This window comes from Lycorma delicatula, chromosome 2, assembly GCF_047948215.1.
Source record: "Lycorma delicatula isolate Av1 chromosome 2, ASM4794821v1, whole genome shotgun sequence".
Taxonomy (NCBI): domain Eukaryota; kingdom Metazoa; phylum Arthropoda; class Insecta; order Hemiptera; family Fulgoridae; genus Lycorma; species Lycorma delicatula.
In genome coordinates this window covers 215451960-215476418 of record NC_134456.1, presented here as the reverse complement: position 1 = coordinate 215476418, position 24459 = coordinate 215451960, and the positions used below count along the sequence as shown (strand labels likewise).

At 33.2% G+C, this 24459-nt stretch overlaps 1 long non-coding RNA gene across 1 annotated transcript in view; it reads right to left on the bottom strand.

Moving 5' to 3' along the window:
* Window positions 1-509: 509 nt before the first annotated feature.
* The window catches only part of LOC142320365 (uncharacterized), a 54571-nt gene continuing 30621 nt past the window's right edge, over window positions 510-24459 (bottom strand). Inside the window, exon 5 of the long non-coding RNA XR_012755358.1 lies at window positions 510-657. This is a non-coding gene — a long non-coding RNA (uncharacterized LOC142320365). The remainder of the gene's footprint in view (window positions 658-24459) is intronic.

Here is a 24459-nt window from a genome sequence, read left to right as displayed (position 1 = left end):
GAAGCTTTTGAAATGCGGTGCTATAGGAGAATGTTAAAAATCAGACGGGTGGATAAAGTGACAAATGAAGAGGTGTTGCGGCAAATAGATGAAGAAAGAAGTATTTGGAAAAATATAGGTAAAAGGAGAGACAGACTTATAGGCTACATATTAAGGCATCCTGGAATAGTCGCTTTAATATTGGAGGGACAGGCAGAAGGAAAAAATTGTGCAGGCAGGCGACGTTTGGAATATGTAAAACAAATTGTTAGGGATGTAGGATGTAGAGGGTATACTGAAATGAAACGACTAGCACTAGATAGGGAATCTTGGAGAGCTGCATCAAACCAGTCAAATGACTGAAGACAAAAAAAAAAACGCGACAAACAACTGCCCGTGCCAGAAAACTTCTCAAATCAATATCGACCGATTCAAAGGTTTTTTATACAAAATCTTATCGCAGAGGAAAGTGAAGTCTCTTCAATGAAAACCCTTTAGTACTCTCATCGATCAAAGTTATTCTTGGAAAACACACTGTTTCTCCTTGCTTATCTCCGGTTAAAAGTTTGCACTTTATAGCATTACTCTCCATTCCTCTAACAATAACTCTGGTTACATCGCATAAACCATCTATAAGCTCGAATTTCTTAAACGCAAGACGACCGGATTCTTCTTTAACTGCAAAACGTAATTTAAAAAATATATTAGTAACATATATTTCGCGTATATAACGATTAAAAAAATAAATATATTACAAGTATAAATAATAAGTACAAGTAATAAATATATAATAATATAACAAGTATACACCTGACCACCACGGGACATGTACTAACGAATCGGAATTTTCCGCTAGCGATCGGTACATTCCGGTGCCTGAGTGCATTATTACTTATTGTTGTACGGAATGACTTCGCTCGGACTAGTGGTGGTGTTTTATGTGGTAAGCTAAGGGGGACGGACACACAACAGACAGACTGACACACGTATAAATGCCCTTAATAAAATAGGATTAACCGTTGTTAATACTATAAACATATGAAGTTTTTTTTCAAAACAAAAGCGATAAAAAATAATTACCTAAGAAAATCCAAAAAATTTATTTTCAAAATAACATAATTAAATAATTAAACTTTTATCTTCATAACGTAATTTTCAAAATAACAGTAATTATTATTGTCGTTTTAAAAATTAATCTATTCGTTCGATAAAATTCATTCAAATAATAATCGTTTAAAGCGGTCGTCTAAATCTTACAAACATAAGATTTTAATAATTTAGTTCGGAAATTAAAAAAACGGTAGCACCTATTACGAACAAATAACAGCGTTTACGTTCAACACAGGCCGGTTTTCAAAGCAGGTTTTTTTTTTTTAATTTTGTCCGCCTTAGATCTGACATTTTAAATCAAACTTTTTCAGAAAGGTGGGTGTACCGATATTTTTTTTAATTATCAAAATATCTAATTTTAAACTTAGTTAAATGTTTTCGGTCCTAAATTATTTCAGACAATAAATTTTTAAATCGTACCGTTCCACAACAAATATTCAAAATGTATCCCCTTATCAGACTATAGCAGTGGTAAAATTGAAAGACCGTATAAATTCAACTGAGGATACGCTTCTTTCAGCGTTGACTTCCACGTAAGCTAGTCTGGATAAAAAACATTAAAACACCTTTAGGCCCCGGGTGAAAGTTAAACCCGCGTCCAGTCCCCTTATCGAGTACGATTCTATCGAACGTAAAGCGATGCGATTTAACGAACCGATAATTTTGAGTTTCACACAAATAATCGACAGGTACTTAAGCGGAATAAGAATCTCTCGCAAAAATGTACAGGCGCGAAAAGTTCTCGCAATATATTTTTATAAAACTATTACAGATTTTAAACGTAAACGTGCAAATTATAAAATTTACACCGCAGCTAAACCACACCGTCCACCACGCAGTGCACCAACACGACCGCAGTAGACCGACTAATCGATAAATTTCAAATTGTACATATGTGTACTCTTTCTATATGTGACCGTTGTAGTGACTGATCGCTTATACTATACCCGTAACCAGAAAGGAACTACTAAGCGATACCGGTCGCATCGCAGACCTAATTACGGCAAGTCCATCAACGACCCACCGACTCTAGAATATAGTTCAACGAGCGCGTTAGTGTGGGGGAATTGCAGCCACATACATCAGAGAAATGAACCGCTAATAGGCCAAAAAGCGAATCGTACGAAACGTGACCTAGAAATACATCCATTCAAATCTGCGTAAATGACATCGAGCTTCCACCGTGACGACGAGAACCTGTAAACACATTCGACCGTCCCCAAGCGCCAAAAAATGCGACTTACTTATCCTAAAATGTACAATCTTATAAAAGCACGGAATAAGATATGCAGTAAAACCTACACTTGTCGGGGGTGAGGCCTTCGCCGCATTTCCCCTCTCCCGTTTCAAATGTTTTTTAAGTTAAACACCTTAAGTAAAATCGGTTTGTAACTCGCTACTAAATTTCTACAGAGTGTTTTACTTGGTTTCATTACTAGCGCGATTTTTCCGTTTTTGCAAAATTTATTGCTTATAATTTGAAAACCAAGGCGTTTAACGAGACACGGTTTTTACCGTCGATTTTCTTACAAAACGTTACATCAAAACCGTATGCCAACCTTCCTATGTAAATAAATCTTTTCGGTCGATATGGCGCGCGAAACCAAGAAGTAAAAAAACATTCACACCCAAAAATATTAATTTTGTAACTGTAAATCCGCAGTTGTTTCAACAACCCAGTATCCTAAATTTTAAAATATGAAGCCGTTCCTACACTCTAATGTCACTTTGTATATATATATATATATATATATATACAAAGTGACATTATTTATATGATTATTTATATGATGAGGGCTTATTACTGCGGTTAAGAAAAAGTCCTAAATCCGGATATTTGCATTTTGGGGTTTTTGGACTCTTTTGATTTAGTCGTTTGCAATTAAAAGGGGAGGTGCACAAATAGATGTTACAACAGTCCTAAATCCAAAATTTCAACATCGTATGGTAATCGTTTTTGAATTATGCGAGATACATACGTACGTACAGACGTCACGCCGAAACTAGTCAGAATGAATTAAGGATGGTCAAATGGATAATTCCGTTGAAATCTGAAAACCGAAATTTATCGCGATTACAATACTTCCTTTACTGCGTACAAGGAAGTAAAAAAACTACTCGATAAATCGCAACTAAATTTTTACCCGCGTTTCTTGACGTAAGCGTGTAGTTTTTAGATTTGTTTCATCTTGAAAAATCTCTAAATGGAGATTTACCGGTTGAAGCGCAAACTTTAAAGAATTAAATTAATGGACTGTGAACTGTGAGCCGTATTACTAAAATAATACGCTTAAATTTATGTTGCGTAAAATAAAATAATATTAAATAAATTTAAAAAAATTCTGTTTAATGGTTTTCCCGTGAGGATTGCGTGTGAGGCTGGAATGGTGAGGTATACGAGCACCTCGTGGGAGGCTAGACCGGTCATCACCATCAACTGGTAACAAACGGGGTGCCCCTAGGGTGCTGTTTTGGGAGGTGCAATGGGGTGCTCTGCAAACAATCGTCCGATTTCCAAAATTCAAAGGAGGTATATGTTAGTAGGTTGAAAGCTAATTTTTACTTGCATCAGGCTCATTCTAGAACTAACACACACACACACACACACACACAAACAAACATATATATACGTTTCTTCGTTTGTTATCGCATCACGCGAAAATCAACCAACCGATTACTTTAAAATTTGAAGGATACATGCGTGTTTTCCCAGGGAAAGTTTTAAGCCATCGACCGACGCCCTAACTCCCTTGTAGGTTAAGAAATAAAAAAAATTCATTATTTTTTCATCCGCAAGGAGGGTGAAGTTGTGAAAAAAAGATATTAATGAGGGAAATATAGATTAATTTTTTTACTTCGTTGTTATATTTCTGCCACCGTGGCAAAGAAATAGGTTATGCATTTCGCATCGTCAGCTGTGTGTGTATTTTAGTTACCGTAGTTACCATTATTCTGTATTTTGTAATTTAGTTTCTTTTTCAGGGTCCTAAAAAGCCTGAATACTATATTTATTAGTATTATTCTCACAACGATGAGGATAACGTTTTGTGCGGAGTTTGGGGGTGGAATCTTGCCTATTAATAATTATTACAATTTTTATTTAAAATTAAACACATTTTACTAAAAAAATTAATTTTATTTTATTATTTCCGTTTTAAAATGTTATTGAACGTAAGTAATAGTATCGAGAAAATTGCAATTCTTTGACGACTGTTTTATACGATTATTTTAATAACAATTACTGTAAGTAAGATCGATGCATTAACATAATTAAATGTAAAAATCCAATAAAATTATTCATTCTATAATTATTATTACTAGTGTTATCTACTCATAAGAGTCGAATTTTTTTCCAGAAAAAAGTAGTAATAAATACAGGATAACACGTGGGAAACTGATGATTATTAAAAAAAAATCGGAACATAAAAAATAAATTATTTGCTTAATTTAAGCTAATATTGATGCGATAAAAAGAAGTACATCGTTTTCATTTTCTTGTACGAAATAGGGAAGTATTGTGATTACGAAAAATTTTGGTTTTCAGATTTCAACGGAAATATTCATTTTCACCATCGCTGAATCCATTTTGACAAGTTTCGGCGTGACATCTTGTTTTCTTTTTCCTGTTTAGCCTCCGGTAATTACCGTTCAGATAATACTTCGGAGGATTAATGAGGATGATATGTTCGAGTCTAAATGAAGTGTAGTCTTGTACATTCTCAGTTCGACCGTTCCTGAGATGTGTTGTTAGTTGAAACCCGACCGCCAAAGAACAACGGTATCCACGCTCTAATATTCAAATCCGCGTTAAAATATCTGACTTTACTAGGACTTGAACGCTGGAACTCTCGACTTTCAAATTAGCTGATTTGGGAAGACGCGTTCACCGCTAGACCGACCCGAGGGCTTCGGCGCGACGTCTGTAGAAACCTATGTATTTATCTCGTAACTAAAAAACGATTAGCCGTAGGATGTTCAAATTTTTGATTTAGGACTGTTGTAACATCTAGCGGTACATCTCCCCGTTTGATTGCAATTGATCGGACCAAAAGCGTCCAAAAAAGCTCAAAATCCAAAAAAAAATTAGATTTTGGACTTTTTCTTAACCGCAGTAATAAGCTTTCATCGAGATCTTTTCAACGATATACCATAAGCGGTACTAATTTTATTCGGTTATAGAGTTATAGCCAAATAAAATTTGAATTATTCAAATATTTGGATCTTACAAGGGAAACATCATCGGTTTGAATCAGAATTCATTTTATTTATTTTTTAACTTTTTTTTTAATATTAATATATTGATTTATTAATAATTATTAATCTCTGCTTGTTAAAAAATATTTACGATAAATAATAATTAAACGATAACATTAAAAAATAAATAAAAAATTAGAAGTTATTACCGGAATAAAATTCTATAATGTAATTTTAAAAATGTGTTAATGTAATTTAATAGGCATTATATATGTGTAATGTAATAAATATGGTGAAACATCTGATTATTTAATATTAATTAAAAATTATAATTTAGATTATTTTTTGGATTTTCTAGTTTAATTTTATCAACATTTAAGTTAACAACAGAGTGGATGAAAAATTGACCCTCACAAGAACAACATATATACTGATGCATACGTGCGCGATCTTTAATAAACGGCAGAAAATTCCGATCGTTTAATTCATTACTCCTCTGATATCCTCGGACAATATTCTTCCTAGGTCGAAGTCGGTCATCGTGTCGTTTATTTGTTTTCTGTTGCCGATCGTTTAATCGCTGTTTGGTTCGATATAATTCTTCTGATCTTTATTTGCGTACACGTTCTCTAGTTTCAAAAATCGTGTGACCGTCCGCTTTATTAACAATTGGAGTATTTTATCTCGCATTCAAATGAAATAAGTTTAAATGAAGCGCAACAAAAAATGCGTATTTGTAATTTAATCGGCGTACAAAGAAGTCAAGTGGTGTCAACATCAGAATTTTTGTTTATCTCGAAGAAAGAAAAACGCGGTTCTACTTAATTAATTAATTAATTAATTGTGTAGATATGTATATGAGTGTTTAAAAATAGAACTGATATTTTGTTTTGTTTTTTCCCCCAAATAAATGACCAAATATTTTATAAAAATAATTAAAAAATTATCGATTTTTGAAGCAGTATTAAGATACAGCATTTACGCGCATAAGAATAACTTTAAAGGCTTATTATCTCCTAACGGCATTGTGTTAATATTATTTTTATCGGTACCAATATTAAATTAATATAAACGGAAATTAAACTAATATTAAATTGTAAGCATTTGTAAGCCGATTTTGTTATTTACATCTTTTTTATAATTGTTTTTTAACGAACTGGTTTTTTCTTTGGCTATCGACATGTCACTTAGTGAATAAGAGAGGTCATACTTTTAACGATGAGAGGTTTTGGTGATAGTTAGGCCGTATAATGAAGTTTGCGTGCGAATCGTTCAATCCAACATTTAATAGTCGTAACCCGATTTCAAAAGGTCCAGTGTTAAAAATCATCAAAAGATTCGAAGAAACAGGGAGAATAATAATAGGGGAAAACCAGGGAGGCCTAAATCTGCAACAAATAATATCAAATCGTTAGAGATTATGCAAGAATTTATTGAGAATCCTCTTCGTCGACTCGAATCTGAATCGACTCGAATCGGCACGAGAACATAACATTACCAAAGTTCAGCGATTCGAACATCAAAAAGTGAAAATGTTAAACGCTTTAAAATTCATCCGGTGCAAGAACTTAATTAAGATGACTGTCATCGAAGATTTGAGTCGTACAAAATTACGATGAACAATATTTCTGCAGCATAATTTTTAGCGGTGAGGTTATATTTTTTTTAACTGATATTTAAATCTCTATAATCGTCGACACTGTACGATAAAATTACACGTAAAAATAAGTAATCAAATCTTTTATTTTAATCTGTACATACTGATCGCGTCATTATAACGTGAATTATAAAAATCAAAATTTAAATTACAAAATAAATAATAGGATTCATTAATGCCGTATTTATTATTTAAAATATAAACACGACATGAAAATACCGAATAAAAAACATATATTTATAAAACGATTCACAATTCAGAAGGCATTAATAAAAATTATTAACAATATATTTATGTACGCGTTCAACGGAAATCAGTTAATTCCGGGTTTTTAAAAAACTTTTAATTATTATTATCGTTCGGGTTTCGGTGAAGGTTTTATTCGATCTATCGGTGGACCCTTTATTTTAGCAGATGTAAACTGAATTCGAATCTTTTCTTACGGTTACACGGTTTTTGTTTTATTAATACGCTATAAATACGCACGCTCAGTTTTCTATTTTTGTGTAATCTTCTCGGTTTTGTAATTTGATCTATAATTATTTTTTATCTTAATTCGTGATTTTTATTGTTTTGTCTTATTTATGTTTATTTATTCGTAATATTTCCGTAGGGGGAGGAAAAGGCTCTGCCAACCGCCGTCAGGCCGGCTAACGGCAGTGCGGGGCTCTCACCCGCTAACAAACCTGCCCTCTTATCAAGCAGGGGTCGGATCTAAGCCGTACCGTACATACAGACCGTGCATGATCACCCAGGCACTCTACTATCCGAATACGGTGACCGGAAGGCGTCCACCTTCCTTCACCCAAATCCCGCCATCTGTTACGCCAAGCCGTGCAGAGACCGTCAGTTGCTTCGTTTCTGTCCCGTACGGCCACTATTGAAGCTCTCATTTGCGATTGTAAGTGTATGGGGTGCACCTCAATATTAAATTATTTTTTTCCACATTTACAACCGTACTAGTGTTCAAGTGTTTTATAATACGTTTTAAAATCACCACCCAAAGCCAGACTCTCGATTTCTCTCAAACGATTATTTAAATAATTAACGACAAACTTATTTCCGATGTTTTTCCGTATCATCTCAGGATCGTTTAGTAAAAATTCAATATAATTTTGTATTTTAATGAGAAACTCTTTTAACATTTTGTCGGTATGATATCGTTTTCATATGACTCCAAATGAATTAATGTAGCGTCAGCAGATCGTGGTGGTCAATCGATCGGTCGACCGCATCCAATCCGATTAAAAAATTAGCGTTCGATCGATTTCTAACAAATAAAGAAAAAAGCGGTGTTGCACCGTCGTGCTGGAAAATCATTTACGATCTAGTTTGGAAATGTTTCTCCAAAAGAGCCGGCAAATTATTTTTCAAGAAACGAGCAAACGCACCTCCTTTAAGGATTTCATTGAAAACAGACGGTCTCAGAATTTTGTCATAAACAATGCCGCACTAAACATTAATGGGAAATCTATGTTGGAAACTGGTTTCCACAGTAGCAAGTGAGCAGTCTTCGCTCTATGAATTACTACATTTAAAATTGAAAACTCCGTTTATCGTAAAAGTAGCTTCGTCAGTAAATAAAATTGTTATTTATCGGTGTTGTCTAGAAGCCTGTAAATAACTCTCGTTGTACCATCTTGTCTTTTTACCGATCGATTCACGGGATTTAGGCGGCTCACTTCGTTTTTTTCACAAATTTATCCGTTTTGCGTAAGAATTTAATAGAAAAAAAGAACATTTTACTCCGTCTGACCGCACAGTAAAAAAACCGTAGCGTCAGTTATTATTATCTTCAATGAAACTACGCTTTTAAAAATTTTAATAAATGCACCGGATGCACGCTTCGCATTCGAAACTACAGTCGCGTTCTGCAATTCCTTACGCCTCTTTTATATTGGTGAGAGCATGACGTGTGCAGATGTATCGTACGCGTATTCCAACATGACACTCTCGCTGTGAATGTTACAGAAGCAGACCAAATTACAAGGAACACGTACGCATCAAGTCCGAACCTGAAATTTACTCGCGTTTGTATACTTCATATATGGATGTTCATACGCGTCGCTATCGATGCAGATAAATAGTTTTAACCAGATTTTATTAAGCAGGGATTAAGGGGTCACGAAGTATTCCTTATATATTTTTTTTTTACTTTTTAGGGATCGTGGAGATTGAGAATCACCGTCTTAAACGAAGGAAAATAAACGTATACCACAAAATGTAAAACCCGTAAGAGTCGCTACGTTTTAAAAATTAAACGGTGTAACCGACGGCAAAACATATTCATGATGTTTCAAAGCAAAAAAAAAGTTTAACATTTTTTTGAAATAATATTAATAACAAAACGATTCTAAACGTATTCAAAATTAAATTAGTTCTAGCATAAGATCGTATTACTCTTTAAAATTTAATGTACCGAGTCGATTTGCAGAGTGCAGCACAGTATCTCCTCTCCATTGTACTATTGACAGTTCCAGCACATTGTAAAACTCAACGCATCTGCGCGTATACGCTTTTTAAGCTTTAAAGTGGATTATAATTTGTAATTTTTTAACTATGAATGATACATTTTGTATGAAGTGTTAAATGTCATGACCGACCGGGATTCGAACCCGGAACCTCCGGATGAAAGGCCGAGACGCTACCGTCAACATCTATATGTCACCTTTTTGTGGTTTTTTTTTACAGTGGAAGAATTTAAGGAATGCTTTGTACGCATGCGGTTGGATAAATAAACCTGATTGGTTTAAATAAGCGCTACTATTTATAACAACACGCAATAACAAACCGACTGAAATAAAACCGTTTGGTTTAATCGTTCTAATTTTAAGAAATTTCGCTTCGGTAACACATTAAATCTATTTTTTATAATTTATAGAGAGTGTTCATAAAGTCGTGCAACCCGATGAAAAAAAAAACCGCAACAGTAATTCAATTGTACGCAATAGAAAACTAAACAGACCATAATTTTAAGTTTATTTCGTTTATATGTCGCAGTAAACGCTCAAAATATTCGGTTTGATCGACACGAATCTTTTTTTTTGGTATAAATTTCTTAGAATCGCTTCACCGTTTTTCTCTTCGATATTTTATCTTTCAATACATCGTTCGAAGCGTGCGGGTTATTTTGAAAAAGTGCGTTTTTAAGGCGACCCCATAAATAATAGTCTGGTGGTGAAAGATACATGAAGATCATAGTCTACGTGAGATTAGACGAGTATCGACGGCAGTATAACTGTCTTGTAATCAACTATCTTCGCTCAAAGTTATGAAATCTACAATAGTATCTTAATAACGTTTTGCAATTAATGTTTCTGTGAAAAATCCGACGAAAAAATTGTAATACGTTTTCTGCTATCGGTTATCAATTTATTTTCATATAACAGATAAATTATACGTGAAAATAAACAACAGATTTTAAAAATTAAAAGAAGTTGATATTTTAAAAGTTTGATCGGCTTCCCCGCCCCAATATTAACTCCAAAGTATTATTTCGAGTCACTTGCACTACTTTATGCCAAGATAAAAAAAATAATCGATTATAAAAATGCAATAAATAAAAAGATAGATTTCTCGATTCTTTTTTTAAACGGTAAGAGAAGCACCCACGCAAGTACTGAGCTTAATATAAAGTAGAGCTACATTTGCAAAATTTTGAGTCCAATAAAATATTTTCTCCACCCGTTGGCGATATTGACCTCAAACTTTTACCAAAGAATCGCCTCGCATACACGAGTCTGTACAAAATATCATCAAACTGGGTTCATCCAGTCAAAAGTTATTAAGCTTCAAACACCCCGACAACAACCTTAGATATGTACGTACGAACATTACCCCCAAATTAGTTTGTTTTTTGGAGTCCTTCGGTCGTGAAACTTAAAGAAATGCAAAAGAACCCTTAACCCGTTTTTTATTAATTACCGTACTTTAATTTTTTCCGCAGAACTCTAAAACTACGATGTCAGGAAAGAAAAAGAAGATTCGTCCGGTTACACTTTTTCACGAAATGCGCACCGATTTTTTAATAATGTGATGGGCCATTGACGATACACGTGAAGATTCTCAGAATTCCATACCGTACTGTTTCGGTTGATGATGTATCCAAAATGAAATGGGAATAAAAAAAAATTTGTCCAGAACATGCGCACCACCTGGAATGAAATATTTGAAGCAGTCAAGTCACTGTTATAAGTCGTTAGGCTCCTAATTCTTACATTACTCGAAATCTATACGAACGTAACTCGGAATGTTTTTGTAGCCTCGTGATACAACCCGGATGGAAAGTCGAATTTGTAAAAGAGTCGGGTTTCCAGAGCGACGTTTCTTTTATCGAAGAACGTAAAAGCGATTAAACGCGCAATGAATTTCCTACAATTTAATAACGACAAACGAACATTAAATTTACCGCCGGATACGTTCCCGTTTAAAAAAGTTAGACTATAAACGAAAAACAACACACTGGTTCGGTAAAAACATTCTGCCGCTCGGAATAAGATCGAATTATTATTTAATGCGTCACAATAAATAAACGCTAGGCTTGCAAAAAGTACACGTCAGTAATATTTTCTTAGATGGAGGATTAAAGCGTGACTTTATGAACGGGCTGTAGTTGTAGCTTCTGATATTATTTCCAAATCAGCAGGAGTTGTCTATGTTAACAAACAGCAGAAATAATAGTAAAGCTGTAAAATATTATAGCCAGCGGTATAAAAAGGGGTGATGTATTTACATTATCGTTAATATTTTTATTTTTTCTATTATATTAATATACTTTTGTATTAATCAAAAATTAAAACGTATCATTTTCTATCTTACAAAAGAAAGCTTACTGAAAGAATTTTAAGGATCGATCCTGTTAATTACAGGAGTATACAAAATTAATTTTTCTATGTACGAAACTTCTATATGGAATCCCCTATTTAGTTTCGTAACTAATCTACGAATTAAGGTGAAAAATGCACATTACCAAACCTATTTATTAATTTTCGAAAATATTACTAACATTTGATCAACGATTCTTTAATATTTCGACGGTTTAAAGACAAACCCGAACGCAGTTCGATTCGGAATAGCCTTATCGAAAACAAATGAATTTTATTAAAGTTTTACTAATAATACTATCGATAACATTTAGAAAAGAATAGATAAAAAATTTCTAAAATATAGAGAAATAACCTTATATTAAAATAATAGAGAGAGAACGCATGAATAAAAAAAAAAGCAATTTCATCTCGGAAATTAGTCTTATCCTAGAAAATGCTAAAGATGGGCGTCAAAATATCAGACGATGACAAATAGATTAGAAAAACAATAATCGTTGTATATAATCGCAAAGCAGCTTGTGAGGTCATCCTCGAAAATGTCCACCAGGATGCCGTTATTCTTCAAAGTGACAAGGCGCATTTTCATCTGTCAGGATTTGTAAATAAACAAAATTACCGTTATTGGGCTTCGCATAATCCACGGAAAATTCTTGAAAAACCACTTCACAGTCGATATATTACAGTGCGGTGTGCGGTTTCAAAGTTCGGCATAATCAGCCCGTATATTTTTGAGGAGTTAAATCGGGGAGTAACAGTAACATCTCATCGATACGTAAACGTGTTGAATAAATTTTTGCGACCGAAACCGAATTACTTTCAAGGACATGAAATTTGGTTTCAACAGGACGGTGTCACCGCCCGTACGGCGAGAATCGTATGGATGTTCTGCGAGAAACCTTTCCTGGACGTTTGATTTCCCGATTTGGCGACATTCCTTGGCCGGCGCGTTCACCTGATCTGGTTGTTTGTGATTTTTTTCTGCGGGGGTATCTCAAACGTAAAGTCTTCAGTAGTCGACCGCAGTCGATTGCAGAACTCAAGGAAGCCATTCAACGAGAAATTGAAGCGGTTCCATAAGTGATGATCGAGCGAGCAATGTCAAATTTTAGAATGAGGTTAAGCGAGTTAAGGAGTAATGGAAAACATTTGGACGATATAATATTCAAACAAACAAAATCTACGTAAGTAATTCACTATAAATTACAAAAATTGTTTTTAATTTGATAAATTAAATGTTTTAACAGTACGAAACACAGTTTAATTATTATCCCTCAAAAATCGTCAGGTTTATATGCCGGACCCTGTATAAGACACGTAGACCAAACTAAAAGAAATATTGAACCAGAATAAAAAAGGGACTAATGATAAATAACTAAAGATAAAACGATACCTAAATATGCACCTCCGCGTTGTCTGGAACCTTGTAACAAAGATAATTTATTACAAAGGTTAGTAAATGTATTAAAAAACATAATTCTTAATCAAAATAACATTTAAAGAATTATCCCTTTCCTTTAGATTTTATTCGTAGGCGGGGATATTCATTGCGTTCGGAAAGCAGTTGTACAATACGCTTCAGAATTACCAGATGCATTCTAATCTTTCGGCGTAGGTTTGTTGCCCGGTGAATTCACTGGGCGTTGTTCAGTAATAAACCTCTCTTTTTCTGTTTAGCCTCCGGAACCACAGTAAGGTTGGAACCTTCAGAGGATGATATGTATGAATGTAAATGAAGTGTAGTTTTGTACAGTCAGATCGACCATTTCTGAGATGTGCGGTTAATTGAAACCCCACCGCCAAAGAACACCGGTATATCCACGTTCTAGTATTCAAATCCTTATAAAAGTAACTGCCTTTACTAGGATTTGAACCTTAGAACTCTCGACTTCGAAATCGGCTGATATGCGACGAGTTTAAGACTAGACCGACTCGGTGGGTTCAGTAATAAACTAAAACGTCAGCTGTTGAGTTGTCGCTGAACAATGTGCTTCATTTCGTTCGTTTATCGGAATCGTTAGTTCCGAGAAACGTAATGGTTTTTTTCGGTAGAGGAACGCATTTTTCTCGTTGAAGACGTCTTTCGCGAAGGTAACTAGTACACTGATATAGTGAAACAGAATTTTTTTGAAAAGTTTACAATTACTCCTCTTTTTCACCGCAATACGATTCGAAATCTTATCGAAAAATTTCGGGCAACAGGATGTATTGAAAGACGCTGATCGAAGTGGAATATCACCTAGACTAAACGAACAGAAACTGCTTGATATTTCGAACGTTATGGCCGAAAGTCCATCGATGTCAACGCGTAAGTAAGCGCAGCAGCAAGATATCGTGCTTGCTACCGATCATAAATCTAACAAAAGAACTGCAACTCCCCTACAAAGCAATGTGTGTTCAAGAACTGAAGCCTACAGATCATACCGAAGGACTAAATTACTGGTAATAGTTTACACGTTTTATCGAATAAAATTCCGTTGGTATCCTCGACACGACATTTTTTACAGATGAAGCGTGGTTTCATATTAATTCACAAAATACATTACTATGGCCTGCAACTAACCCCTGTGAATTACACGAAGCGAAAATTGGAGTCTGGTTCAGACTATTGTTTTACCTCAAAAATTGAATAAAACATGTTCCACAACCGTAACTTTTAGAAAAGTAATTAAAATACAAAATTTAAATCGCAACACACACAGTGTTATACGTCTTACGTTAAACTGCTGGAAAAGAAATAAACTTTCGAAAAAAATATATGTGTAGATTATTTAATTCTAAGTAAATTTATGTAAACGATTGAACATAAAGGAAAGTATAAAAAAATTGACTGAACAAAATAGAACGAAACGTGGAATAAGTACACGTTATTATAATATTATTAAACCAGACCAAAAACCATTTTATTATTAGTAAATATCTAAGGAGAAAATCACTCTATTAAAAATAAATAAAAAAAGCTGACAATACTGTTGTAGTACTTTTCCGTCACGCGGCTTTTTTTCTGATGCAAGGCTTACCTACAACAACTTAATTTAAAATATTTATCATTTTATTTAAATATAATATTTTTCCGTTAATTTAATTCAATGATTCTAACTAAAGCGCGCGCGCATACCTATTTCATTCGCGCGGATGTGGCGGTACTAGCAGCCACTTTAAATACTTTACTACACTTTAAATATTATTAATTTTTTAATTCTGCCGCTCAACCGCGACGTCACAACATAAGTCGTCTACAAAAATACCCACCGGGTTGATATAGTGGTGAATTCTGCATGCAAATGACCTAATTTTGAAGTCGAGCGGGCCAAAGTTCAAATCCTAGTAAAGGCGATTAATTTTATACGGATTTGAATACTAGATCGTGGATACCGGTATTCTTTGGCGGTTGGGTTTCAATTAACCGCACACCTCAAAACGGTCGACCTGAGACTGCACAAGGCTGCACCTCATTTACATTCATACATATCGTCCTCTGAAGTTTTACCTTACGGTGGTTCCAGATACTAAATAGAAAAAGAAAGAGAGACGACTACAACAGCTGTATGTCAGTGCTACACTAGCGCTTCTTGTGGTGAGAGGGGGTACTAATATTGAGGGTGACCTTGCTCTACAGCCTCACCTCTTTGACATTTTAAATTGAAATTTTAATGTCATCAATGCCTCATATATAGTAGTAATCTGATTAGGTTGTGAAAATCGGTTCGGTAATTCTAGAGATATAAGGTGATTTAGGATGTGGCACCTAACACCGAACACACACACGTACATACGAATTTTCGGAAAATTACCATTCGGTTTTTGGGTTCCTTGGCTGTCTAAACCTCAAAATTTGGTGAAAACCGTATGTGCCCAAATTAGGCCGATTATCATAATTCCCCTTCTGTAGCTGTAGCTCTATTATAGCGTTAGTCGGGAAAGTAAAGGAAAAATTAAATAAGGTGAATCGGTTGATTTCGAAGTCGAGAGTTCTAAGGTTCAAATCCTAGTAAAGGCAGTTACTTTTATACGGATTTGAATACTAGATCGTGGATACCGGTGTTCTTTGGCGGTTAGGTTTCAATTAAACAAATATCCCAGGAACGGTGGACCTGACGAGTTACACGTTTATGCTCCAAAGGGAAAGACCGTAAAAATGACTACACTAAAACACTAGCTCTGATGGTTAGCCGTATGACCTTCAAAAAAGGTCCAAGGTGATACGTGTGATATTTCAATGTAAAATTTTCCACTCCTTTCATCGGCAGATCAAAAATAGGTCATTCCGTGTAAAAAAATCATGATTTACGCACCACAGCTTTCAGTTCAGGCCCCGCAGAGATGCCATCGATGCAGATGCCCCGAGGGACATCGACTTTTTAGACAGTTTTAGTGTTACTGTTATTTTTAATATTCGGGTCACTGTTTTATTCATTCATTGAGAAGTTACAATCGTTTGAGTGAACTTTTCGCCGTTATTTACATGTAATGGTAATGGAGGATTTACGATTAAGTTGAAGTAGAAAATGAAGAACGGTGGCCTATATAATAGTCCCTAGGGAATACAGTTGCATGCAGCTGTATTACGACTGTCATCGCATTGATTGTCGCAGCGTTTCAAAAAACGTACGATACTACTAGCCCGTTGTCAGATAGGTTCATCGTAGCGATTGTCCGGGATATTAATTTCGTTCTTGCGTCTTGCAAAATCGATGCGATTACTTACGTCGATTGATATATAAGTTTACGTACTAAGTATTGACGTACTTATGTTTACATATAATATGTGAATTGACGTGAACAGTATCTGGAACAAAATAATGAAGAATTTGTTTTTAATGGAATCCGGTTTTTCGTTGTAAGCTGGACTTCAGTGTTAATTTTTAAGAAAGTAATCCCTAAGTGGTGATAGTAAATAAAAAAAAAAAAAAAACATTTTAAATTTGTTTAAAAAATACAAAGATACAGGTATAATTCTAAATAAACAAAGTTGTAATTTTCTAAGACAGGGAGAATATTTTTGGCTAATTTCTTTTCAAGAAGTACTACAGAGTAAGGGCTATCAAAAAACTAAGATTTTACATTTTAAATGCAATTGATAACTTGCAAGATGAATTTAAATTTAAAACAGATATATATATACTTTTTAAATATATTTTTTTTTGTTACCACAGACCATTGGAATAGGATAGGCAAAATATTTTATAGTGGTTTGAAGTCTTTTCGGTGTAGAAAAGTATAGATGAAAAAAACTCCCGTTAACTCCTTTTCTGAAGCAAGATAGTGTAAAATAAGAAAAATATATATCATATATATCAAGAGCCCCGGTAAAGATTTTAAATTTTATTTCGGTCAAAACACTCTCTACCCTTTTTCATTTTTTGCAAATATTTAATATATTTTCCCCCCAAAGGTAGTACCTGTCTAGCAAGCTTGAAGAAAATCGATCGATGGGATCAAAAGTTAAAAGAACAAATACAGGCCAACATACATATGTGCGTACATACACACAAAGATTCTTAAAAAAAAAATAGATTTTATATTTCAAGGAGGCCACCATTCATGCATAACAATGCTCCCAGGCCAAAAAATCTATTTTTTGTGTATATATATATTACTTTTTCAACCTTCCTAAACTGACTGACTGATTGATTCACCAACGCTCAGCAAAAACTATTGAAGATAAATTGATCAAGATTTACATGCATATTCTTCTTACTGTGTAAGTGCACGCTAAGAAATATTTTTTTGAAATTCCAAGTTTGCAGCAATTAAATGAAATAACAATGAAATTTACTATTTTTTTTTAATTTCTCGCTTACAAATGAAGATATCATCTTGATCATTGGTACGTGTAATTTTCATGTAAATACTTTTTAAAAAAATATTTTAAATTCGACCTTGAAATGGGTGGAGAAGGGTAAAGATAATTTCAACACCGTACATTGCCGCCAAATCGGAGTTGAAAATTGCTTTCTACCTTTTCATGAGGATTTACTTCTGCCCGTGCACGCTCATTGTGTAAGTAGTTGACAACATTTCCGATGAAATTTGAGCGATCGGTAAACAAAACGTACTTGTACAGTTATCGATTTGCTGGATAACTCCAAGCGAAACGGACCATCTCCTTGGTGTAGATTTCGAACTGGCTGTTTACGATAAGGATAAAATTTGTTTTGTATAAATGTTCTCCAAACCGTCGAACGCAAAACTCCGATCCGCTTACAAAGATGCCTTACTGGATCGATAATAATTTCATCAACAACACCGTCATGTTGGATAAAATGTTCGTAGCCGGTACAAATAATACTAATTCGCTTACTAGGTAGTGAATCCTGGTAGTGAATACTTGGCGTTTATAGATCTAGAAAAGGCATTCGATAACGTAGACTGGAATAAAATGTTCAGCATTTTAAAAAAATTAGGGTTCAAATACAGAGATAGAAGAACAACTGCTAACATGTTCAGGAAACAAACAGCAACAGTAATAATTGAAGAACATAAGAAAGAAGCCGTAATAAGAAAGGGAGTCCGACAAGGATATTCCCTATCACCATTACTTTTTAATCTTTACATGGAACTAGCAGTTAATGATGTTAAAGAAGAATTTAGATTCGGGGTAACAGTACAAGGTGAAAAGATAAAGATGCTACGATTTGCTGATGATATAGTAATTCTAGCCGAGAATAAAAAGAATTTAGAAGAAACAATGAACGGCATAGATGAAGTCCTACGCAAGAACTATCGCATAAAAATAAACAAGAAAAAAACGAAAGTTATGAAATGTAGTAGAAATAACAAAGATGGACCGCTGAATGTGAAAATAGGAAAAGAAAAGATTATGGAGGTAGAAGAATTTTGTTATTTGGCAAGTAGAATTACTAAAGATTGACGAAGCAGGAGCGATATAAAATGCCGAATAGCACAAGCGAAACGAGCCTTCAGTCAGAAATATAATTTGTTTACATCGGAAAAGTCGCGCTAATTGTTTTGGAATCTGGAATCCTGAGATTCGGAAAAGGTATTTCATATTCTACTGCAGAAGCTGTAGCATTACCGTTACACACGCCCAAAAGGAACATCATATTCCCCTATTGATAATAAGTACGACATTACTTCAACGGCAAACCGATCGCATTCAAACTAAAATTCACAAAATACCTTCGCTAACGACAGCACAGTAGCAGATATACTTAATGTATCTTACAGAATTATTTAAACACTAACAATATTGTGCGTTGTTGATCGGCTGTTATTATTCTATTGCTAACATTGAAATAATAATTTTTCAAATAGTTAATTTATTTCTGTTACTAATAAAAAAAAATATTATCAAAGTAATTTTTATTTTACGATCGTGTAATTTCCAGTTTTAAAAAATTTTTAACGTTACCAAAAAAGGTTTTTGTTTACATTAAATAAGTATTTTTCTGACAAGATGTAGTAATGTACCGTTTCTAATTTTTTGTTATTTTTTTGAAATTATACATTCAGTTCAAAATTAAATTCTTTACAAGTTTTATCTGTAAATTATCCGTTTAACAAAGTTATTGTACGATAAGAAAATATATTTTTTTAACACAATTTATTGATTTTCACCCCAAATTTCTCAGAAAATACTACAGATACGGTTCTGGGACCTATTTTATTCGATTTTTTTTAGTCAGGAACCATAAGAAATCGCAAATTCTATTCCTTAATTAACGTCCTAAAAATTTCAATTCGACCGTACCAGGGTAGCTGAAATCTTTCACTAGCTGTAAATCACAAAGGAATTTAGGAAATATGTTTATATTATTTTTTTCTGTTATTTTCACGAGTAGAATAGACCCGAGTGAACTTTATGATACGATCTGTTTATGTAGATATATACAAGGTCTGTAAATAAAGTAACAAGACTAGTTTTTTTGGCAGCCAAAGTGGCAACAGTGTAAAGTTAAACATAAGGATACATGAACAGCCGATTTATATTAGGTATTAGTAATTATAATCTTATTGTTGCCACGTGAGACGAAAACAAACTTTACGTGTTCAACTTCACTTTTTTTCTTCGACTTCACTTCTGATGCGATTTCTTCAACAGTGAACCAGCGATCACGTTTGATAAGCTCAAACAGCACGGATGCATCGGTTGTGAGACTTGTCCTTGGGTGTCAACCACGACTTTAGTTTTCTACACTTTTGCTTGTGCTTAATTGTCTGGTTCCCAGAATGCTTGGTTCTGGGGCAGTGTAGTGTTCCCAGACTGTACCTTTAAACAAATTAAAAATTTAATGCCTTCATTAGTTAAAAACTTTATAAGTTATGCAACAGACGAGAGAACCGCTTGCTCACTCATGGCTGTACTGATGACAGAACAGAGCAGAAGAGCTAACCGAGCTAGTTCCCCTGTAACATACCAAAAACATTAACCCGCTATCCATCTCAGAACTGTTTTCTGCGTAGAATAGTAAAACCACCATTTAAATCTGATTCACCCTAATATACGGACAGATTTCATCGTTTCAATTTTTATTTTATACATGTAGTTACTCTAATAGAGCATATCGGTTTCACTTTCAAACTCGACGACTTTTTTTTGATGGCCTTATAAATACATTATTCAAAATAATACAGTTTATTCGCTGTCGTAAGTCTTGCCGTGTAACTTAAGCGATAGATTTATTAAATAAAAAATTAATTATATAGATATTAGATTTATCTTTAAATGAGAAAATTTGGAAAGCTTTGACTGTGTGGATGCAGAAATACAATATTTCTTCATTAAATTATGCTTTAGCTCATACTTAGCGGTAGACATGTTTATATATACATCTTTTAACGCATAATAAATTACCTTTATATCAAGACAAGTTTTTCACCCGTAAATATTTTAAAATTTGTTAAACGATAAGAAAATAATTTTTTTCACAACATCTTCAAAAAATCAAAATTTAAATAATCGAGAAAGTAGTATTTTATAGATTTGTATTGTGAATTTTATAGCCTATGTAAATTTTTTTTTACATAATTTTGTTCGTGCCTTTTTGAGTACCGTAATTTTTTACCGAATGTTCTAGGAAACAGAAAAATAAAATCTTGTTGAAATTTTTCACATAAAATAGTGTAATAATATTTGCTTCGTGGAACTAAGAATGCTGGAATATCAAAAAGGCTAGATTACTGAGCAGTGATGGATTTTGAAATGACGGGTGATTCAAGAAAAAACCTTTTGAAATTTTCTAATAAAAACATTCAACAAAATACCATTTTTATGTTTATGAAAATGCTTTATGTAAAAAAAATTTTTTTATTTATTTTTTATAAATTTATTTACCTCATATAAGGCCGACGCAGTTATGATATGATCTATAACAGTTCTTTTCAGTTTCTTCTTGTTTTGACTTTTCTGAATGTTACATGCGCGTGTGTTTTTTCCCTTATAAGGTGATCTAAGGCTTGAAGATGGGCGTACAAAAAGCAAAAAAAATCTGCTTCTAATGACACAGAATCAAGGTGAATCGATGCCATTGCTGCCGATGTTTGCGATTAGATAATTCACAAAGTGAATTTTTTAGTATCCGATTTGATGAATTTACGAATGCGGCAAAAATTTCCCGGTTCGTATGTTTTGTGAGATATGAAAGCGATAGGGACTAATCAATCTTGTCACTATGTCATCGACATAGGAACAAGATATATTTCATTTAAAACAACCTATATGTTGTAGGTAGTATATTACATACGACCTAAAATCCCTATACATATTGGATACAAATTACAACACATATAGGGGACAAGAGACATTTCATATTTTAAAGAAAATACGTTGTCTTGCAAATCAATATCTGGTCGTGCAACAGTACAATGTTTTTTGTTGTTATTTATGAAGCTGCTAAAAACTAAAACATAGACTAAACCAAATGTATTACGGTTTGTAGAGACAGTGCGAAATCGATAACAAGAGAGAACAGTGGATTTCAGAAAAAATTAAAGATCATCTTACACCAAGGGCAGAATGGATGCACTGCTTCCTTCACAGACATGCTCTTACCGCAAAAATTATGCCGGAAAATCTCAAATTCTATGTAACACTACATAAACGGTTAATTTTATTAAAAATCAACAAGCGCAGAATATGCTGTTTGCTAAACTACGTGATGAAACGGGTGAAAAGAAATGTTTTCTTCCGTACAGAAATCAGATTGTTATCTGATTTGGGGAAAATTGTTATCTGATGGGGAAAATTATTAACCGGTTATTGGAATTGCAAGCAAGACGATATTTTTTCAAGATAACAAATGCCATTCTCATTGCTTTTAAATAATAACGAGTCGGCGTACTTAGATGATGTATTTTCACATTTAACAACTTGAATGTGAATTTACAAGGTTATGATGATAAAAACATTTTATTAATGACAAAGTTCACGCCTTCATTTAGAAATTTGATATCGGATTATTCACCTTCAAAGTAAAAATTCTGGTATGTTTCCAATCGCTTCTGATTTTATTGAGAATGTCTGGATGAATAAGAAAGACTATCCACCGCAGTTTGGATAACATGAACATGCATTTGTGGGAGTTTTCAGGAAATATTTCCTGAAATTCAGGAAATAATTTCGTGAAAGATAAAATTGTTTTCTTGAAGAGACGGGTACCGAATCCATTTAGTGAAAACATTGTTGCTGCTGCTAAGTTACTGGTTGAGATTCACAATCGGCTCATCGAAATGTGTGCCGGATAAAATGTTACGATAACAATTGATATCTAAAGATCTTTAGATATATTTTTGGCTTGTTCGCTGAAGTGAATATGGAAATTTAGTCGCAGAGGCATTAAAAATATTAATCCCTTTTGCCATCCTCTCATTACTTAAAAATAATTTGCTTTTTTGTGATGGAGAAACTTTTAAATGAAAAACAAATGTAACTGTCTCTTTACATGTGTACTTATAAATCTAGGTATAAATTTTATAATAATGATAATGATTTCTATGATAATGATTTTTGTTTTTCTGACAAAATGATTTTATTATTTACATGTAGTCTAATTTCACGACCCCCCAGGTTGAGAAACACCGGTCTAGGTTATTAAAATGTTTGTACTTTGGCGGTTGGGTTTCAATTAACGACACATCTCAGGAACGTTCGAACTGAGACTGTACAAGACTATACTTCATTTACACTCATACATATATATCATCCTCTGAAATAATACTTAACGGTAATAACCGGAGTCTAAACAGGAAAAAGAAAAGGTTATTAAAATGAATTTTATCAATGTGCAAACTTCATGGAACGACTGATGTGACTGTAATAATGGATCAGATTATGAAACCGTGAATGAGAGCTTGAATATTATCGTTAAGTTTGACAATTATGAAAATATATTTACACAAATTAAACAATACGTTTCTTAAACAAAAAAAAAAAATTGCCTAATTTAACATTTATGGAAGTAAGGAAAAGCAATAACGACAATTAGCATTATTGCATTTAAAGTAACTGCATTTTTTAAGTTGGCACACTTTTAATTACTTTTGATACAAGAATGGATAAAATTATAACATAATATTAAGTACACAAATCATATTATTAACTTTTATGACTACTTGTAACAATAATTTTAAATAATAATTGTAATATTAATTTTATATTATCAATTACTGCACTTAACACTGGTATATAAAAGTAATTAAAAGGCATTGAAAAAATATTTTGATCGTTTAAAATTAAATTACGTATAATTCAGAGAAAGTATCAAAAAAAGGTTAATGTTTGTTCGCATAGTAATCTGAGTTAAAATATACGTAAACAGTAAATCTTTTTTTTTTTAATTTTAAGCACAATAAATAGAATTATTACATTTTACATTCAGTACAACTTTACACACTCTTTTTATCAAAAATTAGTTTAATTTGCGATGAATTCACAAATTCAAATTTGTTCAGAGCATTACATTATCATTTTAATAGCGTGTCTCATAATAATGAATAACAGTACTTACAACCTATTAATAAAATTGCTATATTTAATATCATACAAATTTTTATTTATATATATGCATACATATATGTATATTTTTAGTAATTTTAGATCCTAAGTTTTAAATACACCTTATCGGCTACAAAAATGTGCAAATTACATTACGCAAATATAATTTTTAAATATGTAATATTTTATTACATTTACTAACAAACGAACAAAATTTATTAATACTTTCAGTCACTGTTGATGGCCTGGTTTAATGAAATTAAGTCGACTTATATTTAGATTACATTCATAAAATCTATTAGACTGAAATCGTTTTATATTAACTAGGTTAAGTTACGATCTTAGAAAACGGTGTAGACATTACAGTTTAATTTTGTATACTTAAAGAGTTATTGGATTTATTCGATTATAGTATTATGAATGACCGCTTTAAGTTTTGTTCTCATGATTTCATTGCGGCTATATTTTATAAATTTATGAGCCACTTTTTTCTCAGTTTTTAAATGTTTATTAGCGTGAAGTACTTTTTAGTTACGATAAGGTTATTTAATTTATTTGGGACAGAAGCGAGTCAATCAGAACGAATAGCGTTTGGGAATCTAGTTATTTTATTGTGTTCTGTTATACATGATCTTCAAGTATCAACGGTGTGTTGAATAGTTTTAATTATTATGCTTCTAACAGCTGAAATTTTAGGTGCCATAAATGAATGTTGTAGTTGTTTGTTTTCCATATTTTGA